Source organism: Mesoplodon densirostris, chromosome 10, assembly GCF_025265405.1.
Source record: "Mesoplodon densirostris isolate mMesDen1 chromosome 10, mMesDen1 primary haplotype, whole genome shotgun sequence".
NCBI classification, from domain to species: domain Eukaryota; kingdom Metazoa; phylum Chordata; class Mammalia; order Artiodactyla; family Ziphiidae; genus Mesoplodon; species Mesoplodon densirostris.
The window spans coordinates 67,352,786-67,378,641 of NC_082670.1; the positions used below are offsets into that span (position 1 = coordinate 67,352,786).

At 42.6% G+C, this 25,856-nt stretch overlaps 1 pseudogene; it reads left to right on the plus strand.

The window, feature by feature from the left end:
• Positions 1-2,008: 2,008 nt before the first annotated feature.
• LOC132497556 (single-stranded DNA-binding protein, mitochondrial-like) lies at positions 2,009-2,456 on the plus strand (annotated as a pseudogene).
• Positions 2,457-25,856: the final 23,400 nt, after the last annotated feature.

Sequence of the window (25,856 nt, forward strand, 5' to 3'; positions counted from 1 at the left end):
ACATGATATCACTTACATGTTCAGTCGAAAAATGGTTACAGTGGAAGTAATGTACAAGGCAAACACAGACTCACAAATGGAGAAATGAAATGTAGAGTTACCATGGGAGGAAACTGGGGATCAGGGAAGGATGAAGTAGGAGGTTGAGATTAACAGAAACACACTAATGCATCAAAAAGACTCATCAACAAAGACCCTCCTGATAGCACAGTAACTCTAATCAACACTGGTCAATAACCTAACATGGAAAAAAATCCAAAATAGCAAAGGTACAGCTACATATATAACGGCATCAAGTTGCTGTACAACTCAAACAAACACAAGATTGTATATAAACTATGATGAAATAGAAAATAAATATTAAAATATAAAAGAAGAAAAAGTCAAGAAACACCTACTCTATTACCCTCAGGCCTCTGTGACGTCAGTTGGTGTCACATCCCTGGAGCCTCAGCAGGCCTGAGTCCCAAGGCTGGAGTATGCTGGTGCTGAGGGAGCCAGGGAGGAGGACGTGCCACCAGATCAGCGGCCCCTCGGAGCTCTATTGCCCATTCTCCTCTGCATGGGACCACAATATCCCTATCCAAGACGGCCCTGCTACAGGTAAGCAAAGCCTAGTGTACCCAAAGGATGGTGGGCCCGACGGGAGGGAAGTGCTGTGAAAAGACACCGGATCTCCATGGATCCTGCTGGTGGGGTTCCCACCTCCAACCTACTTCCTTAGACTCGCCTCACCTACGAACCACAGCACCTTCAGCATAGCACATTTACACTGCTTGGGTTTTGTGTCGGGGAGGGTGGTGCAGCGTTAGGGGGAAGAGGTAAAGATACACAAGCCCTGCGGTGTTCAGCCAGGTTCCATTCAAAGTTGCAATCCAACAACAACACTCCCTCTAAGGCTCTGTTTACCCAAGTTAACAGAGAGGGCATGAAGAAGTGCTGCCGCCTTGTGGCGCTTTCCCGTAACAACAAATTTAGAAACTGTGCTCAAGGGCACTTAGCATTCACAAGGCCTGCACGGCTGAAAATGATCTGAGCCCTTGAAAAATGTCCTGGGCTAGGTAATCTGAAATGAATTCAAATCAGGCCCGATGCTCAGGCAGAAACATTTCAGAGCTCAGTGGTACTCACACGCTTTTTAAAAAACAGCACATCAAATGAAAAGATGCTCAGAATGTCATGATTAGGGAATGCAAATAAACGTAGACAAGGTGTTCCCTGGCTCCAGTCCTCAAAAAGCGTAAAAAGAGGAAGTGCTCAACAGGGCAGGCAGAAGAGGGAAGCCTACTAGGCTGTTGGTTTGAATGTATATTGGTAACAGCCAGTATACAGATCAGTAGGCAAGTTCCTTACTAAATTAAAAACTAGAGCTAACACGAGTTTCGGCAACCCCACTCTGGTTCATACAATGAGAGAATACCATCACTGGAAAAAAACATTTGCACCCCAACAGTTGTTGTGGTACTCTTTACCATAGCCAAGCCATGCAAATGACCAACTATCAAAAAGAAAGAATCTTAAAATCAGCAAGAGTAGAGAAGTTTATAATTTACAAGAGAACCTCCTAAGATTATTATTTTTTTAAAATATTTATTTATTTGTTTGCACTGGGTCTTAGTTGTGGCACATTGGCTCCTTAGTTGTGGCATGCAATCTCTTATTTGCAGCATGCATGTGGGATCTAGTTCCCTGATCACGGATGGAAGCTGGGCCTCCTGCACTGGGAACATGGAGTCTTATCCACTGTGCCACCAGGGAAGTCCCTAGAGCCTCATAAGGTTAAAAGTTGATTTCTGAGCAGAAACCTCACAGGTCAGGAGAGAATGGGATGATATATACAAATTGCTCAACCCCCCCCCAAAAAAAACCTTGCCAACCAAGAACATCCTATTCATCATAATTGTCCTTCTTGAATGAAGAGATTAAAAACTCTTTTCAAAAAACAAAAGCTGGCCAGAGTGTCAGGAAAAGACTAAAGATTAGATTGTAAGAAAAGAAAATAGAAGCCATGTTTCAAAGACCTGTAGTACAGGTATTTCATCAGTTTGTAAGACATGAGTCTGAAATAGCTAGCAGTTTGGTTCTCAAAAGTTCTCTGAATCATGTGCAGCTACTTGGTTGAGTAGGTTAGGACCCTATCATGAGACAGGTAGAAGGAAAAAACCCAGTCACGATATTTTCTGTAGCAGCAAATGAGATGTGGCGATCAGGGGCAAATGAAGCATTACCAAATGGGTGATGTCAGTCAAAAGACAACGTGGCACAGAATTTCAGTATTCTGACCAGGCCTCAGAGATGTGGCATATCAGTATGTGAAAAAGGGGTCTTGAATTTACCTGGAAGGGAAAGCAGACTATGGTGAATATATGGATAAAAATAATGTGAGACAACAAGCAACAACAATTATAGCTGATAACATTATATTTCTGAGTGAACAAAGGAAAGAGAAGGCATAGAATGTACGATTCTTCTTTGGCCATTGTTTGGTACAGTCTCATTTCCAAATCATGATAGTCTTTATAGTTTTTAAGTACAAGAATTAAAATACTCTCTTATGTAAAAAAAAAAGCAAAAAACACAAAAGCTGAGGGAGTTTATCATCACTAGATCTGTCTTAGAACAAATTCTAAAAGAGTTCCTCAAGCTAAAATAAAAGGACGCTAAATAGTACCATGAAAACATATGAGACTACACAATAGACTTGTAAATGTTAGTATATAGTTAAGGTAAGAATACCTTAATAGTGTGATATGGTGGTGTGTTAATCAGTTAACTTTAGTATATAAAGGTTAAAGGATGAGATTATTAAAATAACTGTAGCTATAGTAATTTTAATGTATAAACAATAGAGAAAGAGGTAAATTGTAACACCATACACAAGAATTCACGGAGGGGAGTAAAAGAGTAGATTTTTTTTTTGTATGTGATGGAAGCTAAATTGTTATCAACATAAAATAGAGTGTTATGTTTTCTGTGAGCCTCATGGAACCACAAAGCAAAAACCTGTACTAGATTCAGAAAATACAAAGGGAAGGGAATACCACTACAGGATATCACTAATTCACAAAGAAAGGCAGCAGAAGAGGAAAAAAGGAACAAGAAACAAAAAAAAATCCAGGAAACAATAAGATGGCATTGATAAGTCTTTACCTATCAATAATTACTGTAAACATAGATATATTAAATTCTCTAGTCAAAAGTAATAGAGTGGCTAGATAAAAATACAAGATCAAACTATATACTGCCTATCAGAGGCTCACTTCAGTGTCAAAAACACAAACAGGCTCCAAGTGAAAGTTTAGAACAGGATATTCCATACATGTGGAAACCAAAAGAAAGCAGTGGTAGCTAGAGTTACACCAGACAAAATAGACTTTAAGCCAAAAGCTGCAAGAAGAAAAAAAATAAGGTCATTACATAATGATAATGTTTTCAATTCATCAAGAAGACAACAATCATAAATAAATATGCACTCAACAGTGGAGGACCTTAATGTGTTAAGCAAATACTAACAGATTTGAAGAGAGAAATAGACAATAGAAAAAAGTGTCCAGATCTCCTGTGTGGTATAATGTTGATTGTCCTCAATGAATGTCTCGATTTGATCGTTATCAACTTCAACTGGTCTACACGACTGTGGAGCATCATCCAGTGAGAAATCTCCAGCATGAAACTTCGCCAACCACTTTTGACATGTTTGAACAGTCACAGCACCTTCTACATACACTGCACAAATGTTTTTTTGTGTTTCAGGTGCGTTTTTGCCTTTCTTGAAATAATAAAGCATTATATTCCGAAAATGTTGCTTTTTTCTTCCAACTTCAATATTAAAATGGCTACACAAAAATTCACCAATTTTTATAAGTCTTTTTTTAAATGCACACTGATATGACAGCTGTCACATACAATCTAACAAAATTGTTTTGAATGAAGTTAAAGACAACTAAGTGCTACTAAAGCCATCTTACGGAAAAAATGGAATGAACCTTTTGTCCAATCCAGTATTTTTTTCAACCACAATGATAAGAAACCAGAAATGATCAATAGGACAGAGTCTGGAAAATTTACAAATGAGTGGAAATTAAACAACACAATCCTAAAGAATCAATGGGCCAAAGAAAAAAATTAAAAATAAAAAGACTGAATCATGAAGAAATAAAACAATCTGAACAGACCAAATTACTATTAAGGAGAGTAAATCGGTTCTCAAAAACCTCCCAACAAAAATTTACCAGGACTACAAGGCTTCACTGGTGAATTCTACAAAACTTTTAAAGAAGAATTAATACTAATTACTTTTAACTGGATAAATCTTATGAATCTATTTGTGGATGATATACTTTGCATTTTATAAATACACTTGGGGAGATATACACACAAAGATATAAAACAAGTTAGAGCTATTGTTTCTGAATCTTTGATGTCTTTGAAAATACTTATCATTTCAGTTGAGCTATATTTCTGAAATTTAACATAACTGAGCATACATTAATAATATGATTCTTGTAAACTTTTGAAAATACAAAGAAGCGATAAAGAAGAGTATGTCTGTTACATGAGCGTAGAGTATAATGGAAACCTACAAGAACAAGCCTTGACTGATTACAGCCTCCACTTGAAAAGCCAGTATCTTTAGTAAACAAAGGTGACAACGTTCATTTTCCAAGCAAACTACAAGTAAAGGAAAACTAAGAAGAAATTGGAGTTTCCAGATACACCATGATGGTTTATGCACATTTTCAGTGAATCACACCAAACCCTTACTAAAGATAAAAGAAGTATATGAACTTCAAAGCAGAGAAATCTTGCAGAAAACACCTGAACCAGGGAACATCAGGTGTAATGGGACAAACAATTATCAGGTCACTGAAGCACACATGACACATTATCCCTGTCATGGTATTCTGGGTGAAAATACTAAGAAAATCATAATCTGAGACTATCATGAAAAAATGTCAGTTTTATGCAAATTTCAGTCCACATATACCTCCCACGTTCTCTGACTCTAATACTGTATTTAAATAGTCTTTCTTATCAATATACAGAGCAAATCTCTCCTAGTTACTTTTTTTCCCCAGAACTTTGAGCTATCTGGACCACTAATGCCATCCCACTTAAAAGTGTGTTAATCCTGTTGTGCTAAGTTGATGTTGCATTCAGATGTACATTAATCATTCCACTTTCCCCTTCTTCACTAATATCTCAACATCTGAAATTATCCCATAAGGAATTTTGGATACTAATGCCTTCCCATGTTGATCTTTCACAAAAGGAATAATTTCAATAGTTGAAGGTCATTAATTCATGGTGAGAATTCTCCATGCTCTGTAGGGAGCCTGGATGCAGACAATGGGGAAAAGGCTCTGGAACACAGAGAAGTATTGTAAAGAGCTGACTATTATAAGAAGGAAAAAAACAAGTAGTTGAAAACAACGTTGCTAGGCAGGAACATCAGAAGTAGAAAATGAAAGGTTTGCAGGTTCTCAATTCATGACATTTCAGGAGAAAAGCAGACATAGCCTCTGACCAGGACAGGACGTTTACCTGAGAAGCTGCCATTTTCTCCTCTTCTTCCTCCTGCTCTGGGTTGTTTTCTCATCGATATTATGTTGAGGAATCACATCAGTATCTTGAGAATATGTCTTTAATGGCATCAGCACGGCTCCTTCACCTGTTCCCACCATACCCACAGGCAAAAGGACCATGACATGCCAACCTTTTGAAAAAGAGAGATTCAGGAACAATGGGCTCCTTCATGGAGACCAAACAGTGAGGTTTTTCTTTCCTGTCTACATGTGCTCTCCCCTCACACAGAGGCCCAAAAACTCTGCTACAGCATAGAGCAAGTGGGCTACACGGCCCTGCCCCTTCCAATCCCATGTAGAGCAGACACCAATGCCTCTCCAATGGCAAAAGGATCAAAGACTGGAAGCAACACTCACCAATGAACCCAGCAGCCCTCGTGCTTAAAGCTGGCCTAAATTTAGAATCACCTGGAGTTAAAACAATGCAAATGCTCCCACCCATATCAATAGACTCAGTGGGGAGGACACAGGTGATGTTATTGCTAAATACTCATCATGCAATGCTAATGGGAAAGTGCATGGGAGCCATGAAGCAAACATTTCTTCCAAAGCTTTAAAGTGTATAGAAATTTGGGGGGAATCTGGGCCCCACTTGAAGTTATGATTCTCCTGTAGGGCTCATGAAATGGCATCTTTAACAAGTTTCTTGTTGGTGCAGATGTTACTCCTCAGACCCGTATCCAGTAGCACTGAGCTAGAGCTATCAGGCAGAGCACACCTGAGACCACTGAGTAGTGTGAAGGTTTCAGGTAAGAACTTCCAGAAGTGCAGGTTCCCTGGGCCTGATTCCTAGGAGCTGAGCCCCTCCTGGAATAGGTGTGGCCTTGCTGTTGCCTAGGGGACATGCTGCTAGGTTGGTGGAAATCTCACATGGTGGGTTTAGGGTTGTGTGAGGGGTGGCCCATAGAAATCTACCCAAAGGTACCCTTAGTCCTCAGGTCCTTTAGCCCCCTCTCCTCTCAGGGCCCACCTGACCCACAGGACTACCTGAGAGCAGGGCATGACCACCTGTCCTCAGGTGAGCCAAGACTCCCTACCCCCAAAGATCCAGAGCATGAAGTTGTTTGCATCACAGATTTGTTTGAAAATAAACCAAAGGCAGCAACGGAGGGTGGATTAACATTTTGTGCTGGGAATGGACAGAAGACTTTGAAAATGATGCCATGAATCCATATTTGATGATTCACAAAGGAAGTCGTGATCTATGTTAATAAAGCACATTATAACTGAATCAACAGATCAGAATTTTTTGTTTATTGTGTGTCTATGTGTATGTGTTATAAATTGTGGTTCCAGAGTTTGTTCTCTCCACCCCCCCTCACATATTTATACTTTCTCAAATATTTAAAGTGCATTGATTAAGGTAAAAATTAGAGAAAAGCACATCCACTTTTTCAAATATTCTTTGAGAATACTGTACCTTTAAAATTTTTTATTTATTTTATTTTAAAAACCTAAAACATATATATATATATATATATATTTTTTTTTTTTTTTTTTTTTTTTTTTTTTTTGCCGTACGCAGGCCTCTCACTGTTGTGGCCTCTCCCGTTGCGGAGCATAGGCTCCAGACGCGCAGACTCAGCAGCCATGGTTCACGGGCCCAGCCGCTCCACGGCATGTGGGATCTTCCCGGACCAGGGCATGAATCCGTGTGCCCTGCATCGGCAGGCAGACTCTCAACCACTGCGCCACCAGGGAAGCCCCTAAAAACTTAAAATATCTTTTATAGTTTTTTTAAAAATAAATTTATTTGTTTTTGGCTGTGTTGGGTCTTCGTTTCTGTGCAAGGGCTTTCTCCAGTTGCGGCGAGCGGGGGCCACTCTTCATCGCGGTGCGCGGGCCTCTCACTGTCATGGCCTCTCATTGCGGAGCACAGGCTCCAGACGCGCAGGCTCAGTAGTTGTGGCTCACGGGCTTAGTTGCTCCATGGCATGTGGGATCTTCCCAGACCAGGGCTCGAACCCATGTCGCCTGCATTGGCAGGCAGATTCCCAACCACTGCGCCACCAGGGAAGCCCTTCTATACAGTTTTTAAAGTTTACTTTCCATTTACAGTTATTATAAAATATTGGCTATTTTCCCCATGTTGTACAATACATCTCTGAGCCTATCTTATACCCAATAGTTTGTACCTCCCACTCCCTCACCCCTATAGTGCCCCTCCCACCTCCCCACTGGTCACCACTTGTTTGTTCTCTGTATCTGTGCATTTGTTTTCTTTTTTGTTGTAGTCACTCATTTGTTGTATTTTTAGATTCCACATATAAGTGATATCATACAGTATTTGCCTTTTGCTGTCTGACTTATTTCACTTAGCATAATGCCCTCCAAGTCCATCCATGTTGCTGCAAATGGCAAAATTTCATTTTTTCATGGTTGAGTAGTATTGCGTTGTATACATATACCACATCTTCTTTATCCATTCATCTGTTGAAGGACACTTCGGTTGCTTCTGTATCTTGGCAATTGTAAATAGTGCTGCTATGAACATCGGGGTGCATGTATCTTTTGAAATAGTGTTTTGGGTTTTTCTTGGATGTAAATCCAGGAGTGGAATCACTGGGTCATAGGGTAGTTCTATGTTTAGCGTTTTGAATCTTTTATAATAGTATATCCCAATAAGTGTTTCATGCTCCACATACCAGTGTATTTAAATTTTAAGTGATTTTTTAAATAGCCTTTTTTTGGCCACATGGGTTGTAAGGTCTTAGCTCCCCAGCCAGGGATTGAACCTGGGTCACCACAATGAAAGTGCTGAGTCCTAACCACTGGACCACCAGGGAACTCCCAGACAAATGAGACTTTAAAATAAGGACTGTTAGGAGACAAAGAAGGGGACTTCCCTGGTGGTCCAGTGGTTAAGACTCCATGCTTCCATTGCAGGGGACGACGGTTCAATCCATGGTCGGGGAACTAAGATCCCACATGCCATGCAGTGCGACCAAAAAATAAAAAATAAATAAAATAAAAGAGACAAAGAAGGACACTACATAATGATGAAGGGATCAATCCAAGAAGATATAACAATTTTAGGTATTTATGCACCCAACATAGGAGCACCTACATACATAAAGCAAACATTAACTGACATAAAGGGAGAAATTGATAGCAACACAATAAAAGTAGGGAACTTTAAAATCCCACTTATAACAATGGACAGGTCATCCAGACAGAAAATCAATAAGGAAACCCTGGCCTTAAAGGACACTTTAGACCAGATGGATGGATGTATATATGAAACATTCCATCCAAAAGCATCAGAATACACTTCATTTTCGAGCGCCCACAGAACTTTCTCCAGGATAGATCACATGCTACACCTCAAAACAACCCTTAGTAAATTTAAGGAAATTGAAATCACATCAAGTATATTTTCCAAACACAATGCTATGAGACTACAAATCGACTTTAAGAAAATAACTGCAAAAAACACAAACACGTGGAGGCTAAACAATATGCTACTAAACAACCAATGGATCACTGAAGAAATCAGAGAGGAAATAAAAAATACCTAGAGACAAATGGAAATGAAAACACAATGATCCAAATCTACGAAACACAGCAAAAGCAGTTCTAAAAGGGAAGTTTACAGTGATACGAGCTTACCATAGGAAACAAGAAAAATCTCAAATGTACAATCTAACCTTACACCCAAAGGCGTGAGAAAAAGAAGAACAAAGCTCGAAGTTAGTAAAAATTTTAAAAATCATAAAGATTAGAGCAAAAATAAATAAAATAGAGATGAAAAATCAATAGAAAAGATCAATGAAACTAAGAGCTGGTTCTTTGAAAAGATAAACAAAATTTAGCCAGACTCGCCAAGAAGAAAAAAAAGAAAAGAGAGGGTCCAAATCAGTAAAATCAGATATGAAAAAGGGGAAGGTACCACTGACACCACAGAAACACCAACGAGCATGAGACTACCACGAACGATTATATGCTAATATAATGGACAACCTAGAAGAAATGGACAAATTCCTAGAAATGTACAGTCTCCCAAAACTGAATGAGGAAGAAATAGAAAATATAATCAGATGAATTACCAATAATGAAATTGAATCAGTTATTGAAAAAAACTTCCAACAAACATAAGTCCAGGAGCAGATGGCTTCACAAGCGAATTCTACCAAACATTTAGAGAAGAATTAACACCTATTCTTCTCCAACTATTCCAAAAAATGGCAGAGGAAACTGCAGAGTCAGGAATTGTAGGGTTGGGGGAAATGGGTGCAGGGTCATGAGGAAACTAAGGACACTTGGTAACTGATGACTGGAACATTTGGGGGCATTAGACATACAGGACACGAGAAATGGGCTGAAGTCACTGGAAGGAGAGGAGGATAAAGAGCAAGAGAGAAGGAAGATAAGAAGGATAAAAGGCTTGAGAGCAGTAGAAGGGGAGGAGGTTGGGTTGAGAGCTCTGGAATCCAGGGGATAGAGGTTTCATGGGGATGGAGGTCTAAAATGCACAGGATGGACATGGGAGAGCAATAAAGAAGGCTAAAAGGGGAATAATTCATTCTAGAGATATCTAAAGGTCACAGAGGCAGAGAGACTGAGGTCACAATGAGGAATAGAGGACAGTGGAGTAGAGGGATGGAGGTGGGTGATGCTGGTTGCAGCGGGTGGAAGGTCATGAATTTTTTCTCCTGTTTAAGCAAACAAAACTTAATCCAGAGTCAAGGCACTTTGCGAAAATAAATTATGAACAACCAATCACACACAACCAGCAAGGCTTTCCCAAACTAAGGTGACTGGTTAAGATACAATCAATTATTATCCTTGCTTTGATGTGGTGTCTTCTTTAGAAAAACCTCTCTCTGAGTTCCTGCAAATAAAGTGCTCCTAACCACATTTGATTTGAGTCTGCTGGAACTGAATAGAGGTTGGCTCAGATGAACTCTTGAAAACTGGAATGCTCATAAATTAACATTTTAACACACAGTGCCACATTTCATTTTGAGCACTAGCCCCTCGTCTAGTCCCTAAACACCTCGCTCAGGTGCAGCGTGGCCTGAGGACTCAGGGTGAAGTCTCTCCCCTCTTCTCCCTGCCCCCACTCACTCACGCCAACAACACACCAGCACAGCTGTGCCCTCACTTGACCAGACTGCATCCTTGATAGTAACACCACACTGACAGCACCAGCAGAGTGGCCCACCACGTGCTGAGCAGTGCACAGAGGACTTCTGGCACACACCAGCCCCTCCCAGGGCCAAAACTTCCAGTCACAGACTCCTCCCTTCACCAGCCCTGGGCTCAAGATCACCAGCCTTGAATTCCATTTTAATGGAGCTCACACACCTGAGTTCTCAGTTCAGGCAAGCTGGTACCACAATCTGTAGCACAGGCCAGTTCTCCCTCTGACCCGTGTTGTTACCCCTTGGGTTTTGACAGCCTTCCCTTTTTTGGCCTCTTCTTTAGCCCAAACCTTCACACAGGCACACACAGGGAATGCAGGTGAAACTCATAAGGACTTGAATCTAGTACCTCTAACAATGCATATGACCCAAGAACAGACTGGAATCAGGGACTAGCCACCCAGAATCACCCTGAGTAATAATAAACGCATAAGGCACTGGTCAGTCCCACCTCTAGAGCAGCCCATCGGATGCCACAGATTCCTGTTTCATACTTCAGGCTTAACACTGCAGGCACAGCTCTGCTGCCCCAGAATTTCCACCCAGAATATAGTCCTTCTTCCAAAATCAGACTTGCAGAGCCTAATAAGAGAGGTCAATTCAGATTCCGTTTAAAAGGACCACTTAAACAAAAAAACAAACAAACAAAAAAAGTCCTGCCATGGCTCCGCCCCCATTCCTAGGTCATCCTTTTCTGAGCAGTTCAGAGACCAGAGTTCCTGAAAACTCTGCCACCTTTGTGAATGGATCTGGCGTTCATAATTTTTGATGCTCATACTCAGATAAAGGAGAGTAAAGGACTTGAAATATGATGGGTGGATTTTATGTTTATCATCCATGATAATGAAAGAGAAGAGACAAAGATAATCTCTACTCCCAGGAAGGCAAGCCTGACAACTAAATCCTAGACTACCCAGTTCCCAGCAGATTACGCCAATCAACTCTCATAATGTGAGGATGTCAGCACAGTGTCTTGAACACAGTGCATCCTCACATGTCTGTGAGAATACAGTAGATCCTCATGAAACATTCCTTTCATGAATGAATAAATGTTTCCCCATAACAGTCTTCCTCAGACCCCACTGCTTTCTCTAGTCCCTGATCAAATGTGAAAGTGGTGAGCAGAGAATGTCACCTTTTCAGAAGTTTTTAGTGGCCTTCACTGGGAACAACCAGTATTTGTGTTCGGATAGGCACTCAGGTGCTGTTCTTGATTTCTCTAGATTAATGCTGCTGGAAATGAGGTCTGGGGTAAGCGACTTCAGTGGTTGCTCAAAGTGCAAATTAATGACCTTCATCCCAACTTGGAGACTCCTAACGTCTGAGTGTGGAGCCCCAGTAACTGTTTTTAATGGGATCCATAAGTGATTTGTATAGACATGAAATTCTGGTGAGCAGTGTTCCCCAAAGTCATTTTCAGCCTTGACTCCCCATTGGAATCATTTATGTATATTTTAGAACTACCACCACCTGTGTCCCACCCCCGTAGATTCTGTCAATTAGTCTTTGGCAGGGCCCAGCATCAATGATATCTTAATGAAGTGGCCCAGGTTTTTCTATCATGAGGCTGGGTAAACACTGTGAGGCTCCCAGCTTCATTTCTGATGACCTAGTACAGGGTCTGGTCCATGGGGAAGCCTGGTCTACATAGACTTGAATGGGGGACACTCAGTCTATCTCACATTCCCAGGGCTGTAGTGGAATGTGTACGTGTTTCTAGGAGACAAGTACCTCCGAAGACAAGGGAGGAGAAACTCACATAAATTCCATAAAAGAACTTTGTATGTGCACAGATTTTCCCCAGGTCCCCAAAAGCATTGGAATAACAGCCAGAACATGCAAACCCTCAGAGGCCATGGGGAAGCCTTTGGCTCTCACTCTGATTGCCATGGAAGGTCACTGGAGCAAAAGGAAAACCCTTAGAGGATTTAGGAGCAGGATACGAGTGGAGCAGGATAAGTACCTCTGTGACAGCAAGAGACATACACCTGGGCTTCTCAAAATAATTTCCATTGAAGCAGAACCTCCCAAACAACATTTTTAAGCCTCACTTCCTCCTTCACCTTTGTACATCACTCCTGTGTTATCTGCTTTATTCATTCCCACCTACCTGGGTGTATGACTGTTGTCTCCTTTTCTTCACATCCCAGGGCTCTTTGCTCAAAAAAGGTGACCAGGTTCAGCTTAGAGACAGCAACACCTATTTATTAAACAAAGGAACATATTACTCATCCTGGGGATTCTACAATTTCCAATCCAGCACTGTGTTCAGTAGAGAAGAGAGAACACTATAAATTATAGAAAATTACTTCACCAAATAGTATTTCCTGACAGCCCCTTTAAAATACTTAGGAAGCATTTCTAATTTGCAGATCCTTAACTCTACTTCCAAGTAGTACGCAATCAAAAATAAGGAATGGATAGCCGATTTTATGATGTGGGCAACAATACCTTATTTCATTTTATAAATATCTAAAATGATCACTGATCTACAGTGAAAGAAGCAGATCAACTCAAGAAATGAGGACAAGATGAAACCTCATGAAGATTTTTTTTGCATCAACAAACCTCTATTTCTTTGAAATGATTTCATTTCTCATTTGTGCTCATTATATTATAGCATTTTAAGATACCTGAATATATACTATGGGACTCTTGTTTTCTTTTCCTGGAGATACAAAAAGTAAGAAACTAAGAGAATAACTGTGAAATGACAATGGAATTAAAAGGAAATTTACAGAACATTTACTAACAAAAGCCTGAACAAAGGTGAGAGCCTTCATTTTCCAAAGCAATCTACAAGTAAAGGGAAATGAAGTAGATGGGGAGTAGTCACATGAAATGTGATAGTTTATGCACATCTCTCAGTAAATCCCTCCAAGACCCTATAATTGGAAAATTATTAGCTTTTCAGTCGAGGAATCTGGCAGACTGCCCCTGAATCAAGTGAACAAAATTAACATCAGCTGTACTGGGACAAACTGATATCAGCTGATCAATGCACACAGGACTCATCATCATTGCTGGGATAGTTTTGAAAAGCAACCCCAAAACATTAATCTAATCATGAGAATAGGTAGGGTTAAGCACATTTAAAACAACATAGAGCTTCCATGTCCTGTACTCTTGTGTATTTTAAATAGGAAGTCTTTCCTTGAGGCAGTTTAGAGCTCCCTTCCTTTTTCAGAACTTTGGGTTGTTCTGGGCCATATAGCAATCAGCTTTACTGGTGCATTTTCATTATGCTTGACTACATAGACCGATGCTGCATCCACACAGGACCTAAATATTACATATTCTCCTTCTTTACTGATATCCCAGGACCCAACCTCATATTCAGTGGGAATATGTGTATCAACACATCCCCAAGTTGATATGACAAAAAGGGATATTTCTCAACATTTGCACATCAGTAATTTATGGTAGGAATTCTTTAAGCTCTAAAAGGAGCCTGGATGGAGAAAATGGAGAGAAGGCGATGGGATATAAGTGAGGAATATCCTAAAGATCTAACGTTGGCTATCATTAGAGAAAAAAGAAAAGTATTAAAAAGAAATTTGTTAGGCAGGACCACCAGAGGTAGAGAAGTAAATGTTTGCAAGTTCTAAATACATGGGATTTCAGCAAGAAAAGGGGACACAGCCGCTGATCTGGGTCACAAATTTTACCTGAGAACCCGCCATTTCTTCCTCTTCCTCCTCCACTTCTAGGTTCCTTTCTCGGGCAATATTATGTAGATACATGGCACCTGTACATCTTTGACGGCATCAGCACAGCGCCTTCACCTGCTACCCCCACTCTCAGAGGCAGGAGGCCCCTGAAATGCCGAAAGACCACGCTCCCCTCTCCTTTGTCACGTGACAGATTCAGGAGGAAATGCGCTCCTACATGGAGACCAAGGGTATTCTCCTTCCCTGTTTTCATACGCCCTTCTGTCTCACAGTCAGCCAGGAATGCTGCTACGGCAATGGGCTATGTGGGGTGCACGGCCCTGACCCACCCACCCAGACTCTACTACCTTTCCTTAAACCAAAGGCTGGACTCAAGTCTCACACCACAGAAATATGAGAGCCCTCTTGCATAACCCTGGTTTCACCCTGGAATTGCCTGGGAACGTAATTAAAGTGAATTTATTTGTAATCTATATAAACCATGTTCACCTGAAACTATTTGTAATCTATATAAATCATGTTCACCTGAAACTATGTTGAAACCCTGAATCAAACACAATATTGTGTGTCAATTATACTTCATTTTTTAAAAATGCATACTCACCCAAGCCAATAGACAGAATCTGTGAGGGAGGTCACAGGTAATAATAGTAAGTAAAACTCTCCATGTCATTTTTATTGTAAGCCTAGAGTGCAAAGCACTTACGTAAATCTTGCCTCTCAAACTTTAACATGCATACAAAGCATTCAAACACCCATGGAAAACACTGGGATTCTGCAGGTTTGGAGGGGGGCCCATGAATTGGCAGCTTTATCAAATTTCTTCCTTGTACCAGGGATGCTCCCCCAGACCTGTTTTTAGTAGCACTAGAGAAAGCAGGCACACCACACCTCAGCCCCTTCCACCAAATACCTTATCTCAAAGTGACTATTATTGGTTTTGTGTACTTAAAAAATTATTCACAACCTAAAAGTTGCGAGTTATGTTTTATTCAGCAGGAATTTTTAGGGCTTCAAGCCCGGGAGGCAGCATCTCAAGTAACCCTGAGAACATTGCTCCGAGGAGGCGAGGTGGGGAGCCAGGTTATATCGACATTTTGCAACAAAGGGCAGGTAGTCAGGAACATAAAAGGATTACTGTTAATTCAAGAAAACCAGATATCCCAAGTTAAGGAATTTAGCGCTTTTCTATGTATGGGAAGATGCAAGAGTCTGGGCTCACTGAAATCATTCCTTTGATAGGCACCTCAGCTATCTGAGGCCAGTATCCTGTATTTTCACATTCTGAGTTTCCTCAGGGCTCACGGTAAGGAGTGGCTGCAGTCTGAAGGCTGCTAGATGGCAGGTATTCTTTCCTTCCTGAGTTCCCTCAGGGCTCACCAGGTCTCATTGGAGGGCTGCAAGTGCTGATGACTGTGACATCCTTTGTTTACTGATATGGCAGGAAATACTCCTTTTCTCAGTTCCAAGAAAGACCACCATCAACATCTTGAAGGATCACATGTTTGGCTGGCACTTTAAAGTTTACAGAAGGCAATAAAGGCTGTAACATCTGAGTAAGTCTCTATTTGTTAAACAACATGTATATACTCATTAGTGCAACAACTATTGAGCATCTACTATGTGTTTACAAGTAGGTTATGGTTTTGGAGACCTCATGGATATTATTGGAGTTAATCTTCATAATACCCTGGGATTTTGGCACTAGGAGTCTCAATAACCATGAGGACATAGATACTAGGACTCACCTTTCTCTCTCTTCTTCTGTTTCCCTATCATTGATTTTTTTAAAAAGTGTTTGCAGGACTTCCCTGGTGGCGCAGTGCTTAAGAATCTGCCTGCCAATGCAGGGGACATGGGTTCAATCCCTGGTCCGGGAAGATCCCACAGGCTGCAGAGCAACTAAGCCTGTGTGCCACAACTACTGAGCCTGCGTGCCACAACTACTGAAGCCTGCAAGCCTAGAGCCCATGCTCCGCAACAAGAGAAGCCACCGCAATGAAGCCCATGACTGCAAGGAAGAGTAGCCCCCGCTCGCCTCAACTAGAGAAAGCCAGTGCGCAGCAACGAAGACCCAACACAGCCAAAAAAAAAATTGTTTGCATACAATAGAAGCTACCTATAGATGGCTTCCTCTTAATTCAGCTCCCCCTTAATTCGGATAACCTGTCTTTAGGTAAGGTCTCCAAACAGGGGTGTGGAAACAGGAGGAAGAGGCTCAGATGAAAAGCAAAGAAGGAACTTTCAGGAGAACTTGCAAGAGAAAAAAAGGCCACAGAGATGAGCAGAGCCTGATCCACAAAAATACCAGTGCTTTTACAAGCCCTGCATTCATGGCTATCAGCTACGTTTTCAACATACCTACAGCCACCCAGGCCTAGAGCCGGAAAACTGCAAGCCCAGGAGTCAAGCCAGGTATTACAGGGTCCAGAGTCCTGCCTCTGGAGAAATAAAGGGAAGTCAGCCCGCAGACAGCCTTCACGCTGTCCAGCCACTAGGCCACCCGATCAGGCTGGAAGGGCCCCCATCAAATGCCGAAAGCAGACCTCTGTCCCCTATTTGAGGTGAGGCAACTTGAGCCAGAGGGTCAAAGCCACTCGGTAACCAAGCCCTCATGTCTGCCCGCGACCTTGTGCTCCAAAGCCATCTCCTGGCCCTGAGGTCCAGCCAGGGATCCTTAGCTGGGTTGCACCAGTCCTCTGGCACCGCCTGGCGGATGTCTGCTGGAACAACAACTCTCAGCCCTTCAAACAGCCTCCCTCCCCTGCCCTCAGGGCTACACTGGCCTCGGGCACCAGCCCGCCTGATTTCCTCTCTCCCCTCCCTCTAAGGACAGTGAAGTGCCCCACTTAGGGTCCTACTGAAAAGTTTCCCAGGGCACTCATCCCTCCCTACAACACCCATTACTTTATTCCAATTAGGCCTTAAAGTGACTTGATGTGACCTGGCTTTCAATCAATCAGCTCCCCCTCAATTCAGGTGCCCTGGCTTTAAGTCAGGTCCACAAACAGGGGTGTGGAGACAGGAGGAAGAGGCTCAGATCGTAAGAGAAGTAGGAAGTTTGGGGAGATGTAGCAAGAGAAAGAAAGGTCACAGGGATGAGCAGAGCCCGACCCACAAAATACCAGCGCTTTTACAAGCTCTGCATTCACTACCAACAGCCTCGTTTTCAACATGCCAACACCCACGCAGGCCTACAGCTTCAGAAGTGCAAGCCCAAGAGTCAAGTAGGGTATTTCTTGGCCTGGAGAACAATGGCAGTCAGACCTCAGTCAACTCTCAGCCCTTCCTCAGGCCTCCCTCCCCAGCCCTGAAGGCTCCACTGGCCTTGAGCACCAGTATGCCTGATTTCTTTCCTCCTCTGCCTCCAAATGCAAAGAAGTGCCCTGTGAGGGGGGGTATTTTTTCTCTCTCAGAGTCTCCCGGGGCACTCACCCCTCCCTAATCCATCGCACGATTTTCAATCAATCAGCCCCATGAAGTCACATGACATGATTCCTGCTTTAAATCCAACCAGTTCCCCCTTAATGCAGCTGACCCTGCTTTAGGTCTGGTGTGGCCGGGACCGGTGTGGCAACAGGAGGAAGCAGCTCAGATGGAAAGGGAAGAATGAAGTTTTCAGGGAGCTCTCCAGAGAAAGAAAGAATACACAGGGATGAGCATAGCACACCCACCAAAATACCAGTGCTTTTACAAGCTCCCCATTTAGGACCCCCAGCCCCATTTCCCACATTCCAACACTCACACAGCCCTTTACCTCGAAAACTGGGAGCCCAAGATTCAAGCCAGGTATTTCTGGCTCCAGAGTTTTGCCTCTGTAGAAAGAGCCAGTCAGGCTGTCCCCACCAGGCTGGAAGTGCTCCCATAGCAAGCTTCAGCTCTACCCGCTCTGTGAGAGGTGGCAATTTGAGCCAGAGAGTCAGAGGCTCCGGACAACCAACCGCTCCTCTCAGGGCTCACCCTGGGGTTCTGCCAACCCCATCTCAGAGGCTGGAGCCACAGGTGGGCTCCGCCAGTGCTCTGTCGCCCTCTGGCGGCTGTCGGGTCTGATGCCAACGCTCATCCCTTCCTCCTGCCTCCCTCCCTTTCCCCAGCCTGGCAGCTGCACTGGTCTATCCTCAATAAATCTTACCTTAAGGGGACTTCCCTGGTGGCACAGTGGTTAAGAATCCACCTGCCAATACAGGGGACATGGGTTCGAGCCCTGGTCCAGGAAGATCCCTCATGTCGCGGAGGAACTAAGCCGGTGCGCCATAACTACTGAGCCCATGCGCTGTAACTACTGAGCCCATGCGCCGTAACTACTGAGCCCATGTGCTGCAACTACTGAAGCCCCGGCATCTAGAGCCCATGCTCTGCAACAAGAGACGCCACCACAATGAGAAGCCCGCGCACCACAATGAAGAGTAGCCCCTGCTTGCCACAACTGGTTTTGACCATCCTGTGTTTTCAACAGGAGGGTTATAAATGTGTGAGGTTTCTCAGTGGCTGGGGGAAGGGACAGAGAGTACCAAGGAAGGAAAGGAAAAAATGAACTACAAGACCAGAAGCACTAAAGGCAAACTTTCTCTTACCTCCAGCCTAGTTCTCCTGGTGCCCAAACTGTGAGTTAAATTTCTTTGGAAGTTGTATTGTGTTTTTTAACTACCAAAGCAAAATTCAAACAGTAAAAGTTGACTTTGGAGTTTAATAGAAGAATGGAAGAAAATAAAGAAAAGAAAGCTGATGGTACCAAGTTATTTTTCTGGTCAGCAATTTTCCCTCACCCCCATCCCCTCCAGGACTGGAGACTGACTGACTGAAACCTTTGGAATGAACTTCACCAAGGAGCACTCACTCATGAAACTGAGTGCAGACAAGCTGATAGGATTCATTAATTGTGCTTAGTGTGCCGGATTTTCTATAATGCTTGGTTGATTTTTCTGGAACTGAAAACAGGATCCAGTTTAGAAAAAGAAAAAGAAAAAAACGGCTGTGATAAGTGAAGGTGGACAGAAAAACTGTTATAGGGACCTTAATGGATTTCCATTGCCCATAGCCATGGTTCTCACGGTGGTCTTGAGACCAGCAATTTCTTCATCACCTGGGAACTCATTGTACTGGTCTGCTTAGGCTGCTATAACAAAATACCACCAGTTGGGTGGATTAAACAACAGACATTTGTTTCCTTACAGTGCTGGAGGCTGGAAGTCCAAGATCAAGGTGCTGGCCAGTTTGGTTTCTGGTGAGATCGCTCTTCCTGGCTCTTCCTCTTTTTATAAGCCACCAATCCAATCAGATTAGGAACCCAGATTTACAACCTCTTTTAACCTTAATTATCTCCTAAAAGCCCTATCTCAAATACTGTCACATTGGGCATGAGGACGTCAACATATGAATTTGGGGGGACAGAATTCAGTCCATAGGACTCGTTACAATTGAAAATTCTGGAGCCCTGCCTCAGATCTACTGAATCAGAAATTCAGGAAATGGAGCCCTGCAATTTGTGTCTTATTAATCTCTCCAGGTTATTCACATGCACGCTAAAGCCTGAGAAGCACAGGCCTGCAAGGAAAATTCCCAACATCCCATTTCTTTTCCTCCACAATTTTTCCCATTTTTACTTTCCCACCTAATTTCTTACTGCTCTTTGACATGACCTCTGCTTCTGCTAAACTCCTTTTCACCGTGGCCTGAAGGATCATTCGTATTCTTTCAGACTCTTGTTTACTGTCCTTCCACAACTTCGCATTGTCTTTCGACCTCTTTAATGAAGCATCACTTTAACATCCCAGCCAAGGTCATGTCTTCTTTCTGCAGACAGCAGAAGCACTAATTGTCTGAACCAATCATTTTCATATTTTTACAGATTTTACTTTCTTAGAGTTCATAGGTTATACTTGTCTGTAATTTTAGCACAAGCCTTTCCATATAAAAAGTACTTAAATCTTCAAAATATTATAGACTGTCCTGCTTATAACTCTTCTCTGTAAGCGACTCCCTACAACACCAGCTCCAATACACCACTGATTTGGGGCATCAAACAGCCCATTGATCTCTGACATAACGCTACTTCCAATGCTTCTTAATAGAAAAAATAATCTATATAGTATTTGCTATTTATTAAATCTTTAAGTGCATCAAGTCCTATAATAACCACTTAGTACATTACCTCATTAAATTCTCACAATCACCCTGATATAGGCATTATGATCTTTATTTGACTGAAAAAGACACTGGAAACTGAGGCAGAGAAGTTCAAGGAATTCCCCCAAAGTCACATACCCGAGGAGCAGCAAGGCCGAAAATTATGAATCTATGTTTTTCTAACTCAAAGCATATGCGTTATTTTTACTATGTTATACTAGAGACAGAGATTTAGTTTTCTGTCAACGTGTTGAATTTACTGCCAAGAACCCCAGAGTGTATGTGTCTTGCAGTAAAGATATTTCCAGGATAGCCTTTGTAAACTCTCTCTTTTCTCCACCCCTAACGTATACATACACACATACAGAAGCACTGCTAAAAGTAAACCATCATGAAAAAAAATTTAGGGAGGACTTGTTGAGACCACCAGATACTATTAAATGACTACAGACAACAAAGAGCTCTGTTCTATATGCTATTCTATATGCTATTTACCTGCAGACAGTCTTTGGAATTCTTTCATCTTTACATTAAAAACAACTGAAGAACTCAAAGGGAATTACTTGAAAGCTCACAAGGAGCTCTGATAAACTTTTGCCCAAAGCAATTACTGATAATTGAACACTAGAAACACTCACACACACATATATATGCATAGAAAATTGAAAAAATTCTATAAAAACAATGGAATTTGTTTTTTAAATTCGTACATTCTTAGCTTCCTTTCCCAGAAAACAGCCCAAGTGGTTATATTTTACTTTCACAGCTGCCTGCACTTTAGACTGGACTGTTAAGATAATAAGCCACACCTATTATATTGTTTCAGTCATACCAACCACCAGCTGAGACAGCTCCATTCACAGCCTACCTGGGGTGTTCAACTCACTCAACATCTTGCAGAAATAGGTGACATATTGTTCACATGGAGGTGCTGTAAATGAGCTGAGTATTCTTCTGGGTTGTAGCCCACCAACGTCATCTGCATCTGCAAGTTGTGAGACACTATGGTCCATACTTTGTCCTCTGTGGAGAGAAAAATGCCACGATGATGGGTCATTAATATGCAAATATATCTTCAAATGTCAGAAAATAAGTGAGCTATGCTTTCACTGGTGTTTTCCCCGAACTGCTGTAGAACAGACTTAAGGACAGTAATCCTTAAAGTAACCCCTACCCTTTTCTCACACCTACATGCTGCTTCTATAGACAAAGTAGAAAATTCATGTTTTTTATTAAAAACAAATGCAAGATTTGGTTGATGCTCTAATGTCCACAGCATTGAATATGAAGCCCATTTTGTTCCAGTGCCTTCCCCTCTCTGGAGCCCCTCACTCCTCACGTAGAACAGGATCAGCTCCTCCCTAAATGAACTATGTGCCCTCAAGCCTCTAGATCTTTGTACATGGTGTTTGCTCTCATCAGAATATGCATCCTCACCTTGTCAACAACGGTTCTTTTCACTCTGACCTTTCAGGTAAAAGGAGACACTGTATGCTCTGTTATTGAAATGTTCTACACATGTGGGAAGATGCAAATAAGTAATTATCTTGGTGTTTTGGACCCTGAAAATTTCACTATGTGAAAAGGAGAAGCAGATATAAGATTGATGAGGTTAATTTAAAATCCTATAGGCATTGGGCTTCCCTGGTGGTGCAATGGTTGGGAGCCCACCTGCCAATGCAGGGGACACGGGTTCGAGCCCTGGTCCGGGAGGATCCCTCATGTCACAGAGCAACTAAGCCTGTGTGCCACAGCTGCTGAGCCTGTGCTCTGGGGCCCACGAGCCACAACTACTGAGCCTGCATGCCACAACTACTGAAGCCTGAGCACAGCAACAAACACCCAACGCAGCCAGAAAGAAAGAAAAGGAAAGTAATGCCTACTCTATTACCCTCAGGACTCGGCAACCTGGGTGGGACTTACATCCCAGGAGCCTGAGCAGGTTTGGGTTTCAAGGCTGGACAGGCCTGGGGCTGAGGGAGCTAGGGGAAGGATGTGCCATCAGTTGAGCCCCCCCACCATGGACCTGTAGTGCCCATTCACCTCTGCATGGGACCACAATCTCCAGATCCATGCTGGTCCTCTTACAGCCGAATGAAGCCTAGTGCACCCAAAGGATGATGGACCCACTTGGAGGGAAGAGCTGTGAAAAGGTACCGGATCTCCATGGCTCCTGCTGGTGGGGTTCCCACTTCCATCCTCCTTCCTTAGACTCATCCCACCTACGAACCACGCACCCTCACCATAGCACATTTTCAGGGCTTGGGATTTGTCTGGGGGAGGAGGTGAAGGGTAAGGGGGAAGAGGTAATTAAGACACAAACATTTTGGTGTGTGTGTTCGGGCAACTTCCACTCTAATTTCCAACCCAGGAACAGGATGCTCTCTGAGGCTGTTTCCCCAAGTTCCCAGAGTGAGCATGAAGAAGTGATGCCGCCTGGTGGCCGTTTCTCTTAACAACAAATTTAAAACCGGTGCTCAAGGGCACTTAATATTCACAAGGCCTGCAGGGCTGGAAATGATCCCTGCCCTCAAGAAATGTCCTGGGGTAGGTAATCGAAAATGGATTCAAATCAGGCCCAGCTCTCAAGAAGCCAGTTTCAAGAGTTCAACTGTACTCACACTCTTTAAAAAAAAAATGAAAAGATGCTCAGGATCTGTCATGATTAGAGAATGCAAATAAACATAGACGAGGAGTTCCCTGGCTCCATCCCTCAAAAGTCTAAAAACAGTAAGTGCTCAAGAGGGCAGGCAGAAGAGGGAACCCTACTATGTTGTTGTTGGGAATGTAAATTGGTAATGGCCAGTATGGAGAACAGTATGCAAGTTCCTTAAAAAATAAAAAACAGACCTACATGGAAAACTGGTGATCCCACTCCTGTTTGTATATCCAGAGGAAACCATCCTTAGAAAAGTCAATGCACCCCAATTGTCATTGTGGCACTCTTTACCATAGTCAAGGCATGGAAACAACCAAAATGCCCATCGACAGATGAATGGATAAAGAAGATGTGCTACCTATACTCCATGGACTATTATTCAGCCAGAAAACAGAAGGAAATCATGCCATTTGCAGCAACATGGATGGACCGGGAAATGATCACACTAATTCCAGCAAATCAGACCGAGAAAGACAAATATTCCAGGATATCACTTACATGTGGAATCTAAAAACTGATAGAAATGAAGTAACGTACGAAGCAAAACAGACTCACAAACGTAGAAAAGAAACGTAGGTTTACCCTAGGGGGAAGTAAGGAGGGGGCAAGCAAAATTAGGAGGTTGGGATTAACACAGACACTAATATATCTAAAATAGTTAATCAACAAGGACCTACCTGTGAGCACAGGGAGCTCTACTCAACACTCTGTAATAACCTACCTGGGAAAAGAATTGGAAAAAGAACAGGTGCAACTAGATGTATAACTGAATCAAGTTGCTGTAGAACCCAAATAAACAAAACATTGAATATTAACTATACTGCAATAGAAAGTAAATATAAATATATTTAAAGAAAAAAAAGGAGGACTTCCCTGGTGGCGCAGGGGTTAAGAGTCTGCCTGCCAATGCAGGGGACACGGGTTTGAGCCCTGGTCCGGGAGGATCCCACATGCCGCAGAGCAACTAAGCCCCTGTGCCACAACTACTGAGCCTGTGCTCTAGAGCCTGCAAGCCACAACTACTGAGCCCACATGCTGCATGTACTGAAGCCCGCATGCTCTAGAGCCTGTGCTCTGCAACAAGAGAAGCCACGGCAATGAGAAGCCTGCACACCACAATGAAGAGCAACCCCCCCCTCGCCGCAACTAGAGAAAGCCCACGTGCAGCAACGAAGACCCAACACAGCCAAAAATAATAAATAAATAAAAATAAATTTTAAAAAAATCCTATAGGCACCTCCCTGGCAGTCCAGTGGTTAAGACTCCCCGCTTCCACTGCAGGGGGCACGGGTTTGATCCCTGGTAGGGGAACTAGGATCCTGCATGCCTCAACATGGTCAAAAAAAATCCTATATAGTTCTGTATTTGAATTAGAAGTATCACTATAAACCCTTGATGATGTTATCTTTTTTAAAATGCTGATATGTGTCCTAGCTCCGTCCACTGAAAAAGTCCCCAAACAAGGACAAACCTCTGGCACCAGATTGTCATCACTGAATACCACTTTCCATTAAGAGAAAACTAGGCTCCTGGAGAAATGGCTGATTCCAGGGCTGGAACTGGATAAGAGGAGCCTGGAACATATTGTCACATCAGAAACAAATAAACTACTGGAGACAGAGGGCTGTTCAAAAACCCCCAGGGCCAAAGACATCAATCAGAAGTTCCTGCAATGAATTAAAATACATCAAGGATATTTAATTATATGAGTTCACTGAAAAAAAAGAAATGTTTAATTTTGGAAGATTAGCTAAGACATTATTTTGAATATCAGTAAAAGAAGGCAAAAAATCCAGCGTTTAGTCCATGTTACCTATATGAACTGTAATATAACTAAATACTCCCTTTATGGAAATATTTCATCTCATAAATGAAGGCTAAGTGATAAATTAGAGTGTCACCATTTTTTTTTTTGGCCTGGCCCCATGGCATGTGGAATCTTAGTTCCCCAACCAGGGATCAAACCTGCACTCCCTGCATTGGAAGTGTGGAGTCTTAACCACTGGACTGTGTGTCATCATTTTGTAACTTGTAACAAGTTAGTAGGATCTAAGGAGGCTAATTCATGGCTGCTAACATATCCACAAGTGAAAGGAGAGGAGGTGTGCCTCATGGGGTTGGGAGGGGAGGGCACTTACTCAGCACTACAATGAAGCAAGGCAGACACAAATCAGACTGGAATTTCACCAAGCTTATAGTCCTACCTGCGAACTTCTAGAAAATATTGAGGAAAGGGGAACATGTTAAATGGCACCAAAGGGAAATAATCAGCAAAATCCATGCTGTGGAAAACCATATAGATCATACAATCTAGTTTTTCAACAGGTAAGCAATAAATTACAAGGGAAGAGACAGACAGACAGACAGACAGACACACACACACACACACACACACACACAGAGCTATAGATTTAAAGAGATGACCTCAACTTGCCCTTAGGCAAGGGCAATAGGAGTGAGGTCTTCCTATTTCAGGAAATGGCAACTTCATCCCTCCAGTTCTCAAAAGCCTTGGAATTGCCCTTAACTTTCCCTTTTCTTCTACCTCTGCATGCAGCCTGTCAGTGACTCCCATCTGCTCCATGTATTCAGAATCTGGGTACCCCTCATCCCATCCCCCACCACTGCTCTGGTCGAAGTCCCTGGGGCCCCTCGCCTGCATCCCACAGGA